Below are 18,742 nucleotides of genomic sequence, written 5' to 3' on the forward strand. Positions count from 1 at the left end.
AGAAAAATTCTCATCACTTGATATGGAAATCATGACGGTAACGGAGTCAAGGATGTCTAAGCCATGCCATCAGGAACATAAAAAAGCATTAGAATGCTGGTAAGACTGAGCTCCTGAACTAGTGAGAAGAGAACGCAACCAAAACATTTTCCTTTAAGAGTCTTCAGCATGAACAGCAGATCAAATGTTTTCCTGTGAAGTATTTATGAATAGAATTAACCTTTAAAAGAACATTGTTTTCAAAAACCTGTGTCCAGTATCTCTTAGAATGATACAGAGTTCTTATTACTAGACAAAAGAAAAGCACTTTTTTCCAAACTGTTGTGCACTTTTAAACGATCTACAATAAAAAGAGTACTTTTTCATGCTGGGCATGATGTTCATTACAAAAAAGCCTTGTCGCACGCTTGGTACTCTAGTGTCTTGATTAGCATCGTTTTTTATTCATTGACTCTTTTTCACCTTGAAATAATGGCGTCTTTGTACTTATGCAGCATCCATGAAGAATTTCTTGGGTGTCATTTTGTACTCGATCCTAAATGGCAGCTTCTGCATTCTGCCATCCGTCTAGCTTTCCCATTTGATGCAGCTTCTGAGAGGTCTTTTCAGAATTGAGGACTACCTGCAAGAATGATGCTAAATGCATGCATTTTACTCCTTGGTTAATGCAAAAGAGTTTCTCCTTTACAGCATAATAATAACAGGAAAAGAATGATGATGGATTCAATTCTTATAGTAATACAAAGAGAACTATTATCATCATTAGAAACCAAGCAAGTCATATTTATTGCTCATGCAGTACAACCACTAATGCAAATTACCCTGTAAATTCAAAATGAATCTGTATCACAGGAGTGGATTGAATGTCTCTCTTGATATTTTGCTTAAAGCAGAAAATTAATTCTTTTGACAGCCAACTCATAATTGCAACCTAACTTTCAGCTACAGCTTTCAAACAGTGGAAACATGTCTGTTTATAACACGATACAGTACCGTACACAAGACCAAAACAGGTCCTAGACGTTCAAATGAAAGAAAAGATCAAAGGACAGATTAATTCGTGTCTGCAAGCCCTCAAGAGCGTGCAGGTCAAAAGTCCCCAGAAAACTAGGCCAGTGGCACAAATTCTCGATGTTGGCACCAGCAGAAGCAGCTGCTATCTTTCTAGGATGCAATCTTGCTTACATCATCCTTCAAAGCAATCTTCTGTCCCCCTGCCCAATATGCCTTCTGCTCTACTCCTTGGACTTCACGTTTGCATTTCTACAGAGTCCTGCAAAGTGACTCAAAGTTCAGGTAATAGATTTCCAAGATTTAGAAATATTGTGTTAAGTCTATTTCTTTCGTATTTCATCCCGTCTAAGCATACTGAACTTTCTGAGGTGAAATATGTCGAGTATGTCACGTGTAGTTTACATGTTAGTTCTGCTTGACATTAAAACTTCGCACAGACCCCTGGGATGCCTTACTGCAAAAATATATAGCTGCAAAGAGTGGTTGCACAAAGTTAGAAGGGCCAGAAAACCATGTAAACAACCTAACAGTAGAGGCTTGAATTTCTGAATATAATCTTGCACCATCTAAAGTCAAAATAGAATATTGAAATGATTTTCATCTAATAATGAGCGTGGGGAAGAAAGAATCCAGATAGGATTTTTTTTTTTTTGAAACAGTTCCAGGAAATACATGGCCTTAACTTGGAAGTATAGCATTAAATATTTTTATACAGCATGAGTTCTCATTACCTAATCATATGATTTGTAGAACTGAATTGGAAAGTAGGAAATAAACAAAGAAAAATATTCAAGCTATAAAAAATGTGAGTTTAAAATTTTCTTTGTATTTCTGATTAAAACGATGAGGTAGCCAAATGGTCACCCATTATTTTCAAAAGCATCTGGACATAAAAAACGGATCAATTTTGGCGGGACTTGGATGTCCGGTATTCCTGAAAAGCTTTATTTCACTGCTTCCCAAGCCTGATTCAATCCCCTTAAATGCAGCTGTATTTCAGTTGCTCAGTGAAACTGTCCATCTCATGCATATAGTTTACAAATAATCTGCAGAAAAAGCTAGCTAGATTTAAAGATCTTTTTTCTGTAAATGGCCTTCAACTGATTTCTACAAACACACAGCTGGGATTTCTGCTGTCTTCTTCAGGCCACTTCCTGCAGAGACCTCTCCATTAAATTTGTCTCGTTCTACTAAGAACGCTTCTGGTGATCCAAAGTCAGCACTGGGATTGTCCAACTGCATGGAATTACTGTCTGCTAGAGCTGCACACTGAGGGCTTCTGTGTGCAGCATCATGTGAGCCCTGCTAATGTCACCCTGTTGGTATAAACTGAGCTAAGTGGACCTTAAGGGACAAGATTGTGCACTGATTTTGTAATAGAAATTAGGTACTAAGAAGGAGGCGGGAGGATTTCAATGTTTCTGCCCCCAGCTGAAGCAACACTAAATCTCGGTCTTTATCTGAAAAACAAGGTGAATTAACCCGTTTGGCATTCATATGCCAAAAAGGTCAGTAATACACTCAGAACTGTCAAAAGAGTAACAATTCCAATCATTACTTTCTAAAAAGAATTCATTTGAAGAAGTCAGGAAGACAGATGAAACATGCAAATATCCTACCCTGAGAATCATTCTGTTGATCTGCACAGGTTTCTTATTATATTCCCATCTAATGCATTGGTCATGTGTGCTTGTGATGACACAAATGCTTGCAAAGCTTACCAGATAAATCACGTTCTCTTCAAACAGCAAAGCATTTCTTGATGGTTGCACTTGCTAATTCCATTTAGACTCAGTGTTCTTAAAGGTCTTTTCCAACCAAAGTTCCAACCACCATTCTCTAAGTCGCACATCCTGATTGTCCTGGTTTAGGGCTAAATTTGGCAGAAAACCTCACAAAGGGCCACTGCACCCTCCCCCCCACCGAAAGCCCACCCACACAGCCGCTCCCTTCAACTGGTTTGGGGAGAGAAGTGGGAAAAAGCTGTTTCTTTAACAGGCAAAGCACTTCCCAGCACAAAAATATGAACAATACCAGATGACAAAACTCATTTGCCGCACTGAAGAGACGACAAATCAGAAAGTCTCTCCTGTGGGTGCTCACTCTGTTATAAACCCCTCCAGCAATGGGGAAGGCTGCTGCCCAGGGTAGGCCCCAGTAGGCCACAAAGTGCAAGTTCCCAGTGCTTCCCAGGTCCCAGTCCGGAGCAGATTCGAAACGTTCCAAGAAAAGGGAAAGGAAAAAAAAAACCAGTCCAGGGAAAACTCTGCCTCAGCCAGCTAAACCAACTAAAAAGCAAATGAGCGCTCTGTTCTGCTCCGTCAGTGCCCAGACAACACAGTGCAGGGTAGAATGTGGAAGAGTGTTGCTTTTTAAGGAGTGCAGCCTCTGATAAGAAACTCGGTGCTTCTTCTTCTCCCCACCTTTGCTCTCAGAACCAGTCTTGAAGGCAGAGAATATCATATCAAGCATTAACAGAACAGATGACTGGGGATACAAGCATCATAAAGTCACCCGAGGACACTGCTCTATTGAGATATGTCACCAGACTATGCTAAGACCAAGTTTTGGACCTGCTCATTAAAATTCTACTATCACAGTGAAGCTGAGGAGGAAACACAGCTCACTACAGTTACCTTGTGGCATGCCAGTGCTTCCTTTCAATCACAATGGTCTTCGTTTTTAAGTCCCTGACATCACAGGCATCATGAAACATCCTTTGTGCAGGAAGGAAGAAAATATTCTTCTCATTGATGCTGATGGGTTAGCTGACATGCAAAGCAGTTAATTCAAAGTGACAGAGCAATCAAGTCAATAGGAAAACTCACCACAGTTTTGTTTACTCCCCTAAATCCTTACTATCCCAAAATACAAGAACAGCTGTAAAAGCCTTGTGGCTACCTAATTTTTTCCTAGACCTACATGGTGTGGTAAGAGATAAACAATCCCAAACTATGGTAATCCACAACAAAGCATTCTTGACCTCATATTCAGGTTCTGCATAGCGAGCTCTTCCTCCTGATCAAGTTATTCCATCGCAATACTTTGGGGAGTATCTCAGAGGGCTGGCTGTTGTTTGGTTTGAAAGCATCTTGATCATTCAGGAACCCAGTAGCAAGGACAAAGTTTAAAAGAAGATAGTGCTATGCATTGATTTTCATCTAGGACAGAGATATTTCTACAACACAGAAGGCTGACCTAATGCTTCACGACAACGTGGCTGAAGTGGCATCCTGGTCCCCATAGGTTTTTCTCTTTACTTTTAGCTGCTTTCTTACCAGATTAATGAGCTGAACTAGCTCAAAAAAGAATCAGATAAGTGCCAGAGCTTTCAAACAAACAAAAAAAAAAACAAAAAAACAAAAAAAACAAAAAAAACCCAAAACAGATGCAAAAGGGTGATTTGTAAGTGCATTTGAAAACAGAAGTTTTTTGTACTTTTCATAGATACATGGCATTCTCTAGAATGATATTGCTCCAATGCTTTGGGTTTGGTTTTGTTTTTGTTTTTTTCCTCAATTCTAAATGTTACACATTCTTTTTTGGCCATTTTAGTAAACTGATTTTCTGATCCATGTGAAAGACAGTCCGAAGTTCCCCTCATTTGCCTCACGACCGTCCCCAGGACAGACATCGGGACCCTGAGGACCCTGACTGGAATGCTGGCATGCCGGTCAGAGAGGAATGCCAGAAATCCTGAGGCCCCTGAGCAGAATTCTGGCCTGCCAAGTGATTGTTGGCAGCTGTGTCTACAGTGACTGCTTCTAGCAGGGCCTGCCAAGGGGCGAGGCGACCTATGGGCCTGCACGTGCTTCGCGACACCAGCCCAGGAATTTTCCCACCTCTTGGCCAGATGAACTTGCTGGGGCAACTGTGGTAGCCGCCCCATGGAAAATCCTTCATCTGCTCCACTACCACCGTGAGGGACGCAGATTGAAGCCCCCCTCCCAAGGACTGAGGCTGAGACGCCCGTCATTCTGATCCAGGGCTGCTGGCTTGACTGAAGCAGGATGCCTGCTAAGTGTTGCCTGCAGATGTGTTCGCGGGACCTAAACTGGTTTCCTATAGAAACCAGTCCTGAAACAATAGCTCCCACTCACTGCTGATATTGATATTGACTTCTCCTGCTGAGAACATGGACTGTCTGTACCCGTCTTCAATACCATTTTTCCCCTCAGCAATTTCAATAGACTTGCTCTTTATTGTATCTGCTCCCCCTCAGCCATTTCTAGATCTGTTTCCCCCCTCAGCAATGGACTAGAATAGAACCTTGAGATAACCAGGACTTTGAGATCTCCCCTAGGAGAACTCCATCGGCTGGGCTGCGAGGACTTCATCTCTCTCCATTTGGTAGCTATACTCCCTCTCTCTTTCTCCCCCTCTTTTCTATTCTTTTCCTCTCCCTAATTCCTTGAAGGCATTTGCTGTGGTCATTCTAGAAAGGTGCATTTGTTTGGAGTGATACTGCAATCCCTTTTCCATCTTGTCTTTTGCCCTCCGAGATCAGTTAAGAAAACATCATCCCCCCTTGGTAGGAGCGGATCAGAACAATATGTTCTTTCCAGCTGAAATTGGTTCTAGTCAATAGAAGCACACTGGTAGGTAAAAGTAGACTATAAAAGATAACCTTCAGAATGTATTTCCCATGTCTTCCCATTCAAGCAAGTGAAGAAAGCAGACAGATCTTCAGATAACATGCTATGCGAATTGAAAGGAATCTTCTTGGAGGCAACTGTGAAACTCACGCAATGAAATACAGATGAGAGAGATGAAAGGGTCACATATGATGTCAAATCTATTCTTTTAATGTTTGAATGAAACAAGATTTCTTGAAGTACAATCCTACAAAATGAAGGTGAACTTGCAGAAGCAATTGAACTGGGTCTCCTTTAGAAACACAATGTTTTCTAATTAAACTGAGCATTCAGGAAGGCAACCTTGAAATCAAAAGGATTTAGAAAAATACAAAATACCAAGACTGGCAGTTCGTTATCTTTCACGGTCTCTTTAAGATAAGATTGATTTGAACTTCCACTTGTAGTAGGTCTGAAGACATTAGGAATGATGCAATATGAAAAAACCAAAACAAAACAACTTTCTCAAAAAGCTTTGAGAAACCAGAGAAATGATGATTTTTAGTGGTTAGGTAGTCCTTTAAAATTTGTCTTGGGGGAAAGAGATAAAAAACTGACTGAGATCAAATGACTGTGGAGTATATTCCAAAACAGTAATGAAGAAGGTAAGGGGCAAGAGCCTGTTAGAAAAATACTATGCTGGCTTCATCTGTTGAAAGCATTCCAGAATGGTTGAAATTATGAATCATATCTTGTGGGATTAAAAAAAAAAAAAAAAAAAAAAAAAAAAAAAAAAAAAAAAAAAAAAAAAAAAGAGGAAGAAAACAGAAGGAAAAAAATATTTTGAACATATTTTTCCATTCCAAGATGGTATAATGGCTTTATTTCATTTTGTTCCTATGACCGGTTAATAGCTTATGAAATGTTTAGCAATAGAGAGTGAGAGTCTTCACACTAGCCATACCATTTGGATGTGTCTCTTTTACTTTCTAGAGCAGCAGATATGGTTTAGCACTCCACAATTCAGTCCCCAAAAGTGAGTAAGTGTGGCAGATTTAACCTAACTGCCCAGTCCACCAAAATGCCTAATTATCTTGAAAAATGCTTTGCTCTATCTCATGATCTGGACATGTCTCTCTAGCTCCACTTTGAGCTTCTTGATCTTTCATCTACAGGATGAGATCCAATTTAGCTTAGCAAGGATGTAGCCTTTCCAAACCATATCTTTTACCTTCTGTATTCTTACAAGTACATTTCTACCGCAGGGACCAGTTTGGAAGATCTTAGTTGTTTTATTCCTTAGATTATGTTGCTGCATTAATTAGCTCTTCTTTGAAGTTTTTTCCCTGCTCAAGTATAGGGTCAGTGCTGAAATGATTGTGATGCTAACTCCTTATGATCTATTCTGCAGGCTTACAGAGTATGCAGCAAAGTTTTCTCTTCTTCTGAGGACATTCTACTCTTTTGATGAGAAATGCTGAAGGTCTGACTTCAGTTGCAAAGGTATCTGATTGACAGATTGCAAAATTGTTAAGTCTAGTAACAGCAGGAAAAGCGTGCTCTTGCTCTGTATGTAAATGTCGTGTCAGCTGCTGTTGGGATAAAAAGCATGAGCATAAGCAAAGATATCTGCATGGATAGAAAAGAAACAAAGAAGATATTTGTTGTGATTTCTGCACTAAGGAGCAAGAAGAAGCATGAAGCGCTAATTTCAGTGGCTAAGACAGTATCGTCCTTGGGCCAGTTCTCTTCAACATCTTTTGAACCACTTGGACTCGGCACTTGAAGGAATATTAAGCAAGTTTGCCAGAGACGCTACATTGGGAGGAGCTGTCAACTAACTTCCTTGAGGCCAGTGAGACGCTGCAGAGAGATCTTGACAAATAAGAGAGATGGGCAATTATGGCTGGCCGGGAGTCTATGCACAAATCACGAAAGGGGCGGGACTGCTGGGGAAGGCGTCCCAAGCTGTTGTATTTTCCAGCATCAGTCTCATGACATGGTTATGACAGTGGGAAGATGCCAGCAGCTCACGTCCCCAGCAGCAGAAAAAGAACTTCATGTTACAACTTACTTGAAAAGCTTTTTGACCAATCCCACAAAGCAAAAGCATATTGACAGTAGTTCTTTCCGATCCCTAGAAGCACACAGAACTTTGGTTCAAAGAACGCTTGCTTCTTTTGAATAAAAGACCTGCTTGTAAGCCTTAAGATAGAATGCACAGAGCTCCATTATTAAGCTTAGAACTTCCTAACATCTGGCTAGATCTACTTTGCTGTAGCTTAGGGAGTTCTTCTGGTCAAGCTTTAATACACAGGCCATTGTTCTATTTGTCCTTACTTCTCTACTTCTTCTATCATTTTTCTGCTGACAAACCTTATGACTACTGCTTAGCTCCAAGCACAGTTCTGCTGTCTCTGAGGCCTGCCTTTTGCAGCTTTCCCAAAATCCTCTGTTTCCAAGGATTCCCACAGGCAATCCCCAACCTTAGGGAGTTGTGCAATGGCAAGTGCTGGATTCAGCACCTGGGACAGGGCAATCCTGCTCTGTGTGTGTGTATAGACTAGGGAGCCAGAGGCTGAAAGGAAGCCAGGCTCCTGGCCAATGGCAAGCTAAATGGGTATCAGCAGTGCCCTGGCAGCCAGGAGGGCCAAGCCTGTCCTGGGGTGCATCAGGCACAGTATCACCAGCTGGGCAAGAGAGGGCATTGTCCTGCTCTGCTCTGCCCTGCTCTGCTGTGTTCTGGGGCGGCCTCACCTTGAGTGCTTGGGGGCAGTTTTGGGTACCACAATGAAAAAAGACATGAAGGTATCGGAAAGTTCTCCAATGAGGTTTACAAGGACAGAACTGGAGGAAATAGCATGCAGCTGAGTCAGGGGAGGCTCAGGTCTGGTATCAGGAAAAAGTTTTTTAACCAGAGGATGGCTGGGCACTGGAAGAGTCTCTCCAGGGAGTGGTCACAGCATCACACCTATCTTGAGTTCAAGAACCTTTGGGACATTGCTCTCAGGCATCTGGTGTGATTCTTGAGGAAGGTCCCATGCAGGGCCAGAAGTTGGACTTGATGCTCTTGACGGGCCCCTTCCAATTCAACTGATTCTACCACTCTATGATTCTGTCCTGGCCACTCAAGGTATATTGCTTGATCTCACCAGATTTTGACCTGCTCTTGTTGGTCAGAATTTGTCCCTACTGCCTAATGATATTTACCACAAAAGACAAAGGGCCTTTTCTCAATTTTCTCAAGAAAGTTGAAGATGCACCCTAGAATCCTAAAAAAGTCTTTTCCTTGAAACAACACTGTCTCCTGCCCAGTATTCTTTCCAGATCTTAAGGAGAAAGAAGGCAAAATCAGGGGATGTATTACAATGAAGCACTGTCAAGTTTTCGGACCTTCAGCAGTATATTTGTACTTCCACTATTCTTTTCTATAAAATCATGGTTTTGTAGAGCATGTCATTTTCTAGCAAGACACATTTTTGCAACTGAGCCCATCAGTCTCTGTGAGAATATATTGTCAAAAGCACAAAACATATGAATGGGCAGTGGCAAGTGAGGGGAAAAACCAGTATGGGAAGCAGCTCCGTGATACTACAGTAAGACAAGGAGGAGGAGGTGTTCCAGTTGACAGAGCAAAGAATCCCCCGCAGTCCCTGGAGATATCCTAGTGAAGCAGGTTGTCTCCCAGCAGTCCCTAGAGAACCATGGAGGAACACATACCTACAGTGCAGCTGCTGGAGGGCTCTATGCCACAACAGGTGAAAGTGCCTTGAAGGAAGCTGCAGCTTGTGGAGGGAGGGCCAGAAAACCATCCTTGACCTCTTCTTTAGCAGAAGAGTATGTGCAAATGTTTAACAGCTGCTAACTGGAATCTATCCTCTTTCCAGTTCTTGTCGTAGGTAAGTAGGACAATACAAGAATTAGAAGCCTAAACTATTTTGCATGAGGCTCCCATTCTCTCTGCCACGCCCTTAAAATTTACTTTGAGATGAAATAAAACTCATGATCAAGTTCCTAAGGCTTGATGGTCAGGCTTCTCAGAAAACAGGCAGTGCAAAGAACTCTTGTCACTGTCATTTTTTTTCATAGAACTAAAAAAGTTAAAGTACTGTTTTCTAAGAACTTACGAAAATCAACTGGTAGAGGTGGTGAGAGTGAAGAGTATAATTAAGCTGGAAAGAGACTATCATGTAGCTACCTCATCTGCATAGAAGTTTTTTTACCAGGAACTCTGGACTTTTAAACAGATTTAGGACACAATAGTTATCTCTGGGAATGTTTTAGTATGTATAGAACATTCATCTTTAAATAGCTCGATCTGTTTTACCGTTATGACTTACGTTTTAAATTTTATTTGAGGAGAAATATTTGCCATTCAGATCATTTCAAGTTCTGAAGCATTTCAGTTGTTGACAGTTTTTGCTGTCTCCTGAGGGCAGGAAAATAGTCCTGGAACCAATACTGAAAGAAACTAGATGGAAAAATTAGTTTTCCGCATTCTTTTCTGTCTATTCTATGAGGCACAAGAGCAAAACCACTGCTATGAGTCTGAGTTGCCTTACCACTCATGGATGACAACCTTGTAGTGAGTAGTCTGTTATTTGCACACATTTCTGATGCTGGTGGTTACCTGTTGTGCAGAAAGATCTGTAAACTATTTTCACGGAAAGACATTCCTGAATTGCTTCACTTATCTCTGAAGCAGAGAACTAAGCTGGCACTCTACTTCGGAGATCTTCCTGTGCTCGCCCCCAAACCCGTTTCCTTCAAATGCAATTTACTTTCAACCAAAGCACTTCATTACTTCATCAGGTAATCTCTTGTTCTTAATGTTCGGGGTAGTGTTCTAAAAGGGTAAGAACATATTCTAGTAAGAAGGTAGAACCTCTTTCTTAAGTAGTAGACATCACTGGGCTTTGGTTCATGCACCAGAACAACAGCAAGGAATGTCGTTTGCAATCAATAGATGGGTTGGGGAAACCGGCCACAAGTTTAGGAATCTTTCTCCAATTAATTATGCTTTAAAATTTGTCTCTTAGCATTTCAAGTGTTTTTTTATAAAAACAATCAACTATTTATTACCTGCACCAGAAGGAAGCACAATCAGCAGTGCTTGTGCATCCTTCACCAATTCCAAGAAGAAGAATGGTCTGAGCCTCCAGTATAGCTCATTACCATAAGCTGAAAAAAAGGTCTTGGACAGCTTTCTTTTGCATCCTTCTAAACCTTATGCAGCACTTCCTGGCCAATCTTACATTTTCTTTTCTCCAGGAGATGGTAAGAACTCGAGTACCTTCATGAAAACCGTCGCGGGTCGCTTGCTGTGCTGGCAGAGTTCCTTTTTGAGATAATGCCTGGAAAAGCTTTTCGCTAAGGTCTAGGCGGCAAGAGACGCAGAAGACGGGCATACGCAGCTGTCCGAAGGTAGGTGCCGGTCCCCGGCGGCTTTCGGCAGAAGCCGTGGTTCGGAGCGCACCGCGACCGGCAGAAAGCTCTGGGCGCGAAAAAGCCGCTTCTTCGCCTCCGGCAGCCGGAGAGCTGGGCCGATGCTGAGACGTCAAGAACGAAGCCGCACAGCACTGGGATTAAGTGAGCAGCTCTCAAACTGAGGGAAAACGATAACTAACCACTTTCCAACAGTTTCAACTTGCATTACCACAAGTAGGGAAAAAAGTTCTTGGACAGCTTTCTTTTGCATCCTTCTAAACCTTATGCAGCACTCTCTGGCCAATCTCACTTTTTCTTTTCTCCAGGAGATGGTAAGAACTCGAGTACCTTCATGAAAACTGTCGCGGGTCGCTTGCTGTGCTGGCAGAGTTCCTTTTTGAGATAATGCCTGGAAAAGCTTTTCGCTAAGGCCTAGGCGGCAAGAGACGCAGAAGACGGGCATACGCAGCTGTCCGAAGGTAGGTGCCGGTCCCCGGCGGCTTTCGGCAGAAGCCGCGGTTCGGAGCGCACCGCGACCGGCAGAAAGCTCTGGGCGCGAAAAAGCCGCTTCTTCGCCTCCGCCAGCCGGAGAGCTCGGCCGATGCTGAGACGTCAAGAACGAAGCCGCACAGCACTGGGATTAAGTGAGCAGCTCTGAAACTGAGGGAAAACGATAACTAACCACTTTCCAACAGTTTCAACTTGCATTACCATAAGTAGGGAAAAAGTTCTTGGAAAAATTTCTTTTGCATCCTTCTAAACCTTATACAGCACTCTCTGGCCAATCTCACTTTTTCTTTTCTCCAGGAGATGGTAAGAACTCGAGTACCTTCATGAAAACCGTCGCGGGTCGCTTGCTGTGCTGGCAGAGTTCCTTTTTGAGATAATGCCTGGAAAAGCTTTTCGCTAAGGTCTAGGCGGCAAGAGACGCAGAAGACGGGCATACGCAGCTGTCCGAAGGTAGGTGCCGGTCCGCGGCGGCTTTCGGCAGAAGCCGCGGTTCGGAGCGCACCGCGACCGGCAGAAAGCTCTGGGCGCGAAAAAGCCGCTTCTTCGCCTCCGGCAGCCGGAGAGCTCGGCCGATGCTGAGACGTCAAGAACGAAGCCACACAGCACTGGGATTAAGTGAGCAGCTCTCAAACTGAGGGAAAACGATAACTAACCACTTTCCAACAGTTTCAACTTGCATTACCACAAGTAGGGAAAAAAGTTCTTGGACAGCTTTCTTTTGCATCCTTCTAAACCTTATGCAGCACTCTCTGGCCAATCTCACTTTTTCTTTTCTCCAGGAGATGGTAAGAACTCGAGTACCTTCATGAAAACTGTCGCGGGTCGCTTGCTGTGCTGGCAGAGTTCCTTTTTGAGATAATGCCTGGAAAAGCTTTTCGCTAAGGCCTAGGCGGCAAGAGACGCAGAAGACGGGCATACGCAGCTGTCCGAAGGTAGGTGCCGGTCCCCGGCGGCTTTCGGCAGAAGCCGCGGTTCGGAGCGCACCGCGACCGGCAGAAAGCTCTGGGCGCGAAAAAGCCGCTTCTTCGCCTCCGCCAGCCGGAGAGCTCGGCCGATGCTGAGACGTCAAGAACGAAGCCGCACAGCACTGGGATTAAGTGAGCAGCTCTGAAACTGAGGGAAAACGATAACTAACCACTTTCCAACAGTTTCAACTTGCATTACCATAAGTAGGGAAAAAGTTCTTGGAAAAATTTCTTTTGCATCCTTCTAAACCTTATACAGCACTCTCTGGCCAATCTCACTTTTTCTTTTCTCCAGGAGATGGTAAGAACTCGAGTACCTTCATGAAAACTGTCGCGGGTCGCTTGCTGTGCTGGCAGAGTTCCTTTTTGAGATAATGCCTGGAAAAGCTTTTCGCTAAGGTCTAGGCGGCAAGAGACGCAGAAGACGGGCATACGCAGCTGTCCGAAGGTAGGTGCCGGTCCGCGGCGGCTTTCGGCAGAAGCCGCGGTTCGGAGCGCACCGCGACCGGCAGAAAGCTCTGGGCGCGAAAAAGCCGCTTCTTCGCCTCCGGCAGCCGGAGAGCTCGGCCGATGCTGAGACGTCAAGAACGAAGCCGCACAGCACTGGGATTAAGTGAGCAGCTCTGAAACTGAGGGAAAACGATAACTAACCACTTTCCAACAGTTTCAACTTGCATTACCATAAGTAGGGAAAAAGTTCTTGGACAGCTTTCTTTTCTATCGTCCTTAGCCATTTGCAGCACTTCCTGGTCAATCTTACGTTTTCTTTTCTCCAGGAGATGGTAAGAACTCGAGTACCCTCATGACAACCGTCGTGGGACGCTTGCTGTGCTGGCAGAGTTCCTTTTTGAGATAATGCCTGGAAAAGCTTTTCGCTAAGGTGTAGGCGGCAAGAGAAGCAGAAGAAGGGCATACGCAGCTGTCCGAAAGTAGGTGCCGGTAGCCGGATTCTTTTAACAGAAGCCGCTCTTCGGCGGGCTCTCTTACCTTCATAATGGGTTTTGCTGGAGGAAGCCGCTTTTTCGTTTCCGGGAATACCTAGAGAGGAACACTAGCTAAAGACGTGATTGGCACCATTATGTCGAGTTTTGCTCGTTCCAGCAGGAATAACTGTGTTCTTCCTTACGCTAGATGGCGCTGCTTATCAAGGTTTGGCTGCTTTTAATCATTTGGGGTGCTGGATGTTCAAACAACTTATCGTAACTTCTTCTATTTTAAGTCAGGTGCTCACTGACGTAGATCCTATTAGATATAGCACACTGCAAATAGGAGGTGAAATAGATTTATTGTTACTAGCACATGGGTACGAGTGTTAGGAATTTTATAAGGAATATGTTGCATGAATCTTTTGGACCATTCTGCAGCCATTCATACGAAACTCACACAAGTACAAGACAATATGAAGAAATTGACTGGGAACGAGTGGGGTTTGCATCAATGGTTTGAGGGATGGGAAAGAACTGGGTGGTTGAAAGATCTCGTAAATGGAGCTTTGTTTTTACCAGTAGTCATTATTTCATTGCTTTGTGTTATTCCATGCATCGTGAAACTGGGTTGCCTTTTGCTAAAAATGACATTGGAAAAGATCTGGCTGGTGCAAGAAGAAGGGGCAATTGTGACAATGTATCTGAACCGCTTAGACTACGGGCTGCACCAGCCATCCAGCGTGGAACGGTTCTTCTCAGAATTTTCTCAGGGCCCTCTGGAATTCATCAAGACATAAGCCTTGCTAAAACAAGAGAGGAAAAGCTGAGAAACTAAATTCCAAGACCACAAGAACTCCAAAACGGGGGGGGGGGGGGGGGGGGGCAAAGTACCTGGACTGTAAGGAAACACATCTTCTGAGAGGTGCACGCAGAATGCGTGGACAAGACAAAGGCACCAATAAGAAAAGCGTGACTAGCGTGTGCAGAGAGTCAGAATGAGTAAGTGCATCATGTAAACCATACACGGCTTCTGCTTAATCCTCTTGGTCCATTGTGCAGGAGTCCTGAATTTCCCATAAGTGATACTTACTAAAAGGGTTCTGATTTTAATGCTAGAGTTACTGTCTATACGATGATTCATGGGAATAGTTCTTTCAAGTCCTTCCCTTGCTGACATCAGTCAGTTTCATCTTTTCCTGAATGTACTGCTGGCTATACATAAGTGATGAATAGAAGGGAATGAGTTTTAGGGATATGTTGCAAGGAAATAGATTGGTAGCTCTGCTTCCATTTCCATTGTCTAAGAAGAATTCCCAATATTTTTGGCCCTTTCATAGACCTCTGACTCGATTAGCATCAGCAGGGAGGGACATTTAATTGGTTTTTCTCCTTTTTAGAGAGAAGCTAACGAAAAAGTTTCACCAGAATCAGAGCAGGCTGCGTAACAAGAAGAGCGTCATGAAAAGGCGCCAATCCTATCCTCTTAGTATTGCTAGTTGGGATTGGACTTCAATGAAATGTGTCAACTCTGTGTTCCTGGGTATCACATCAGTAACAGGTACTTCACCTGCTGTACTTCTCTCCTAAAGCTAAGAACAGAATCCCAAATAATCTTGATTCCAAGGTCTCAATTCACCCTGTGATGCTGACAGGTGAAATAGGAGTGGAAAATGCACCAGTAAATGAACTTGAATGGCCTATCTAAATCAGCGGCCACTGATTTCCTGAAGGCCTTAACAGGTCAGTTGCCCCTATTTTTCTTGGGGTTCTTTTATTCTTTGGTCATGTTTTTCTTGGGATTCTTTGAATCCTTCCCCACCAGTTCAGCCTCTGCTCTCAAATCCTTTGCTGTCATTTAAAGTATCTCAAGAGCCTGGAAACTGTTGTCTTTATTTATCAACCCATTATTCCCTTCCAAAGGTTGTTTGCCTCAAGTCTCATTCTTGCTGATTTTCTGCTAGTTCATTGTCAGATGGCTGCAGGTGTTCTGTAAGAGCAAGTACACAATCCTATCGCTTGCTTTTCTTTTGATTTGGCCTGTCTAGAAAATGGAATGACTGAACATCTCCAACAGCATTTTCTCTCCCCATTGTGTTTCACCGCAAGGGCAGATGCCAATCATCTACCTAAACTCTTGGTGGTGAAGAAACTAGTGGTATGCTGTTGCATATAGGTAGAACTTTCCGAAAGGAAGGCCTTGTAAAACCATGGCTGAGGCCCGTTACTTTGGCTAAGTAGAAAATGACTAGGGGAAAGTGAGACAGCTGAATTAGAGGTAGATCAAGAAGTTCTAGAAGCATTGCGTGTTCACAGCGTGGGGTATGACGGTTGGTTGAATTATGTTTCTTGCGGCTTAAAGCTATGCAAGTGACAAAGGCCTGACTGCTTCAAAAGCCTGGCTTTTGCAAGAAAGCGGCTCTCCTTTGCACCTGCCTGGGGACTCTGCGTCACTACGGACCCTCACGCCCAGTTTGCCAAGGAGATGATGAGTAGGAATGTTGCAGAGCTGCTGTGTGCATATGAAAGGAATGGCAGAGAGTGAAGCCGTGGACAATTTCTGGGCTTTAGTACAATGCTGCTGCATTGGTGCCAGTTTAGTCAGTTTTCCATCAGTGGCATTTCTGTCTAGAAGTACACTGCCCAGAGTCTTTCTAGCATTTGATGCCATTTCCTTACTGCCATTAATACCTTCCTTCAGTTTCAAGGATGAGAGAATCTTTACAGGATTTTGAAGATCCCTGTTAGGAAACACTATGCCAGAGGAGTCATCACTCCCTTTTCTTTTGCCTCCTTTGTAATTTTTATAGACTCATTTCACATTTCTGCTAATGGCAATAAGAATACTGAGACTACTTAGCAGGGTTGACGCTCTCAGCTGCTTTCCTCTTTCCTACTGCTTCATACCGGATGTGACTTGATGGCCTCGTTTTGCAATCAGCATTTTGCTGTGGTTTGCTAAAACCTGGCATGCACTGCCAACTCACAACTTGTGTGTTGGCATTTCAGGGGCTTTGATGGGTTCCTTTCTGAGATTGCCATGCACTGGACTTTCACAGTCACAAAGACTTCATCCACCATCGGTCAAATTTCAGTATTTAATACTCTTTCCTGGAATGTAGGCAACCTAGCAGCAAGTACTAAATTCGCTGCAAGCCCTGTCTTCCCAAAGGACCATTCAAAAAGTTTGCTTTTCCCCTCTGACCAATCTGACAGTATTTTGTTGAAGAATTTGGTACCTTAATAGAACCTCTTAGAAGGGATCTCATGGCAGACAACATCTCAGGCTTTCTTGAAATACTGGCTCCTTTGGATCTCAATTCCATTCAGAGTGCATTTAAGATTTTTTTTTTCACTGAAGCCATTCAGCAATGCCTCTTCTCTTTAAAATGTGATGCAGGTGAGAAAGATGGATCCCCGTGAAAGGTTCTATTGATATCAAAATTTGTGCCCAATGGACTGTGCTGATGGAAATCAAATACTAGTCTAGTATTTTGAATCCAAATAATTCCTCCCAATCAGGCCCGACAGGATTGTTTGGCTTTGAATCTGAGCACGTGGACAGTAGTGGATGGTCCACAGGTTGAAAAGAGTGTAGATTCTTCTCCTTCTTTTCATTGATGGCTCAGAGACTGAAAAGGCAGCTCCAAAATGGTAAATACATCCCTACAGATTCAAAAATTGTTCTTCTTAATTTGCATCTCCACCATAACAACAGATGCTTAGAACTAAATTACCAATGGGAATTTTATAGCTTCTCAGAAATGAAACAGGACCTGGCTTATGGGCCTTAGCAGTAGCTACAAGTTTTTCAGCACAAGGCATCTCAAAAGTATTTTAACTTTACCGTACTTTTCTGTCTTATGCTTTCATCTCAAGGATGCAGGAAAAAAAAAAAAAGAAAAAAAAAAAAAAAAAAAAAAAACCACCACAAAAAAAGCCAAAAAAAAAAAAACAACAAAACAAGAAACCCCACCAAATTGATAATAAGCAAAATCAGTGACGTATATAGAAACAGATCCCATGGTTTTTAACTTCCAAACTTGTCTTCTCAGCACACTCTCTACAATGGAATTGTTTCCCTATCTGCCTTGAAACATTTTGCAGCAAAAACACTCTAAGGTCCTGCTGGGTGTTTTGTTCAAAAATGACTTCTTCTGGTTTTCTGTCCATAAGCGGAGTAACGTGACTGTGCTGGCAGCTGACCAAAGGAGGTAGGAAGAGTAATCATCATCCACAACACTGGGGCTAAAGAAATTTCCACAGAAAATTACCTGCCCTAGTACTTGTTCACGTGTTGGGTTGAACGTTCAGAATCTGTTTCCATTTTCCCCATTCATAGAATGTTCTATTTCACAGAATTCCAGCCCCTCAAACATCAGTCCTGCCAGAACTGCCCGCCATAGGGGGCTGGCATAGGGGATCTGCTAATGTCCACTGACTCTTACCAGTATAGTGCTTGTCACTGTTGCAGATCAAGAACTTCTGAATAGTTTGGATTCATGCTCTTTGAGGGGTTGAAAACAAGAAAAGAATGACTAGACATTTCCATGATCAAATCCCCTGATGGAATAAAAATAGGAGCATAATAAATGTATTCATTGTTCTAAGAAGGGAGATGAAGGCTCCAAATGATTACTTGCATACTTCCTGTTCTAAATCCCTTGTTATCTGGCAAATTGCAGAAGATTCCAGGCTTTTGCCAAAATGCAAACCAGGTTAAAATGTGAAGCCTTACAGTTTACTGGATATAAAACTTCATCATCCATTTTTAAATCTTTGAGATTGTTATGTACTTCCTATTACTACCCTGAGGTTTAGAGCTGTAATTCAGAGAGAAAAGAATGCTACCTTGAATTCATTCTAGTAAATCGGCACTCTCATCTTGTTGGCACTCTCTCCTCTTGGTTTTCACTTCTGAAACTCTGTACGGAAGAGTGCATTAATGCATAGAGCTCTGCATCAATTCTTTACAACAGTTTCCTCTGTAATTCTTCTTTCAAGGCAAACCTATAAAAAGCCACACATTCTTACCCCACCACTTCTAAAATTCTATTGAGAAGCAAAAAAAAAAAAAAACCCATCAAACCACTAAATCACTGCTCCAATAAAAAAAGCAGTCCATTAACTGCTTTCTTAGCAGGTTCTTTACCTTGTATTAATATGGCAACCTTTTCTTGCTCTTCTAGATTAGAACCAAATTCTTACAGCATATAAGGAAACATAGGTTTACTGTATCTGATTCTTAGATACAGAAGTCCAGCAAGGAGTTCAGACCTCAAAAGAAGTGTCTGTACAACGAGATTCAGCACAACGTTGAGACATATTA

This window comes from Haemorhous mexicanus, chromosome 1 (assembly GCF_027477595.1).
Source record: "Haemorhous mexicanus isolate bHaeMex1 chromosome 1, bHaeMex1.pri, whole genome shotgun sequence".
Lineage (NCBI taxonomy): Eukaryota > Metazoa > Chordata > Aves > Passeriformes > Fringillidae > Haemorhous > Haemorhous mexicanus.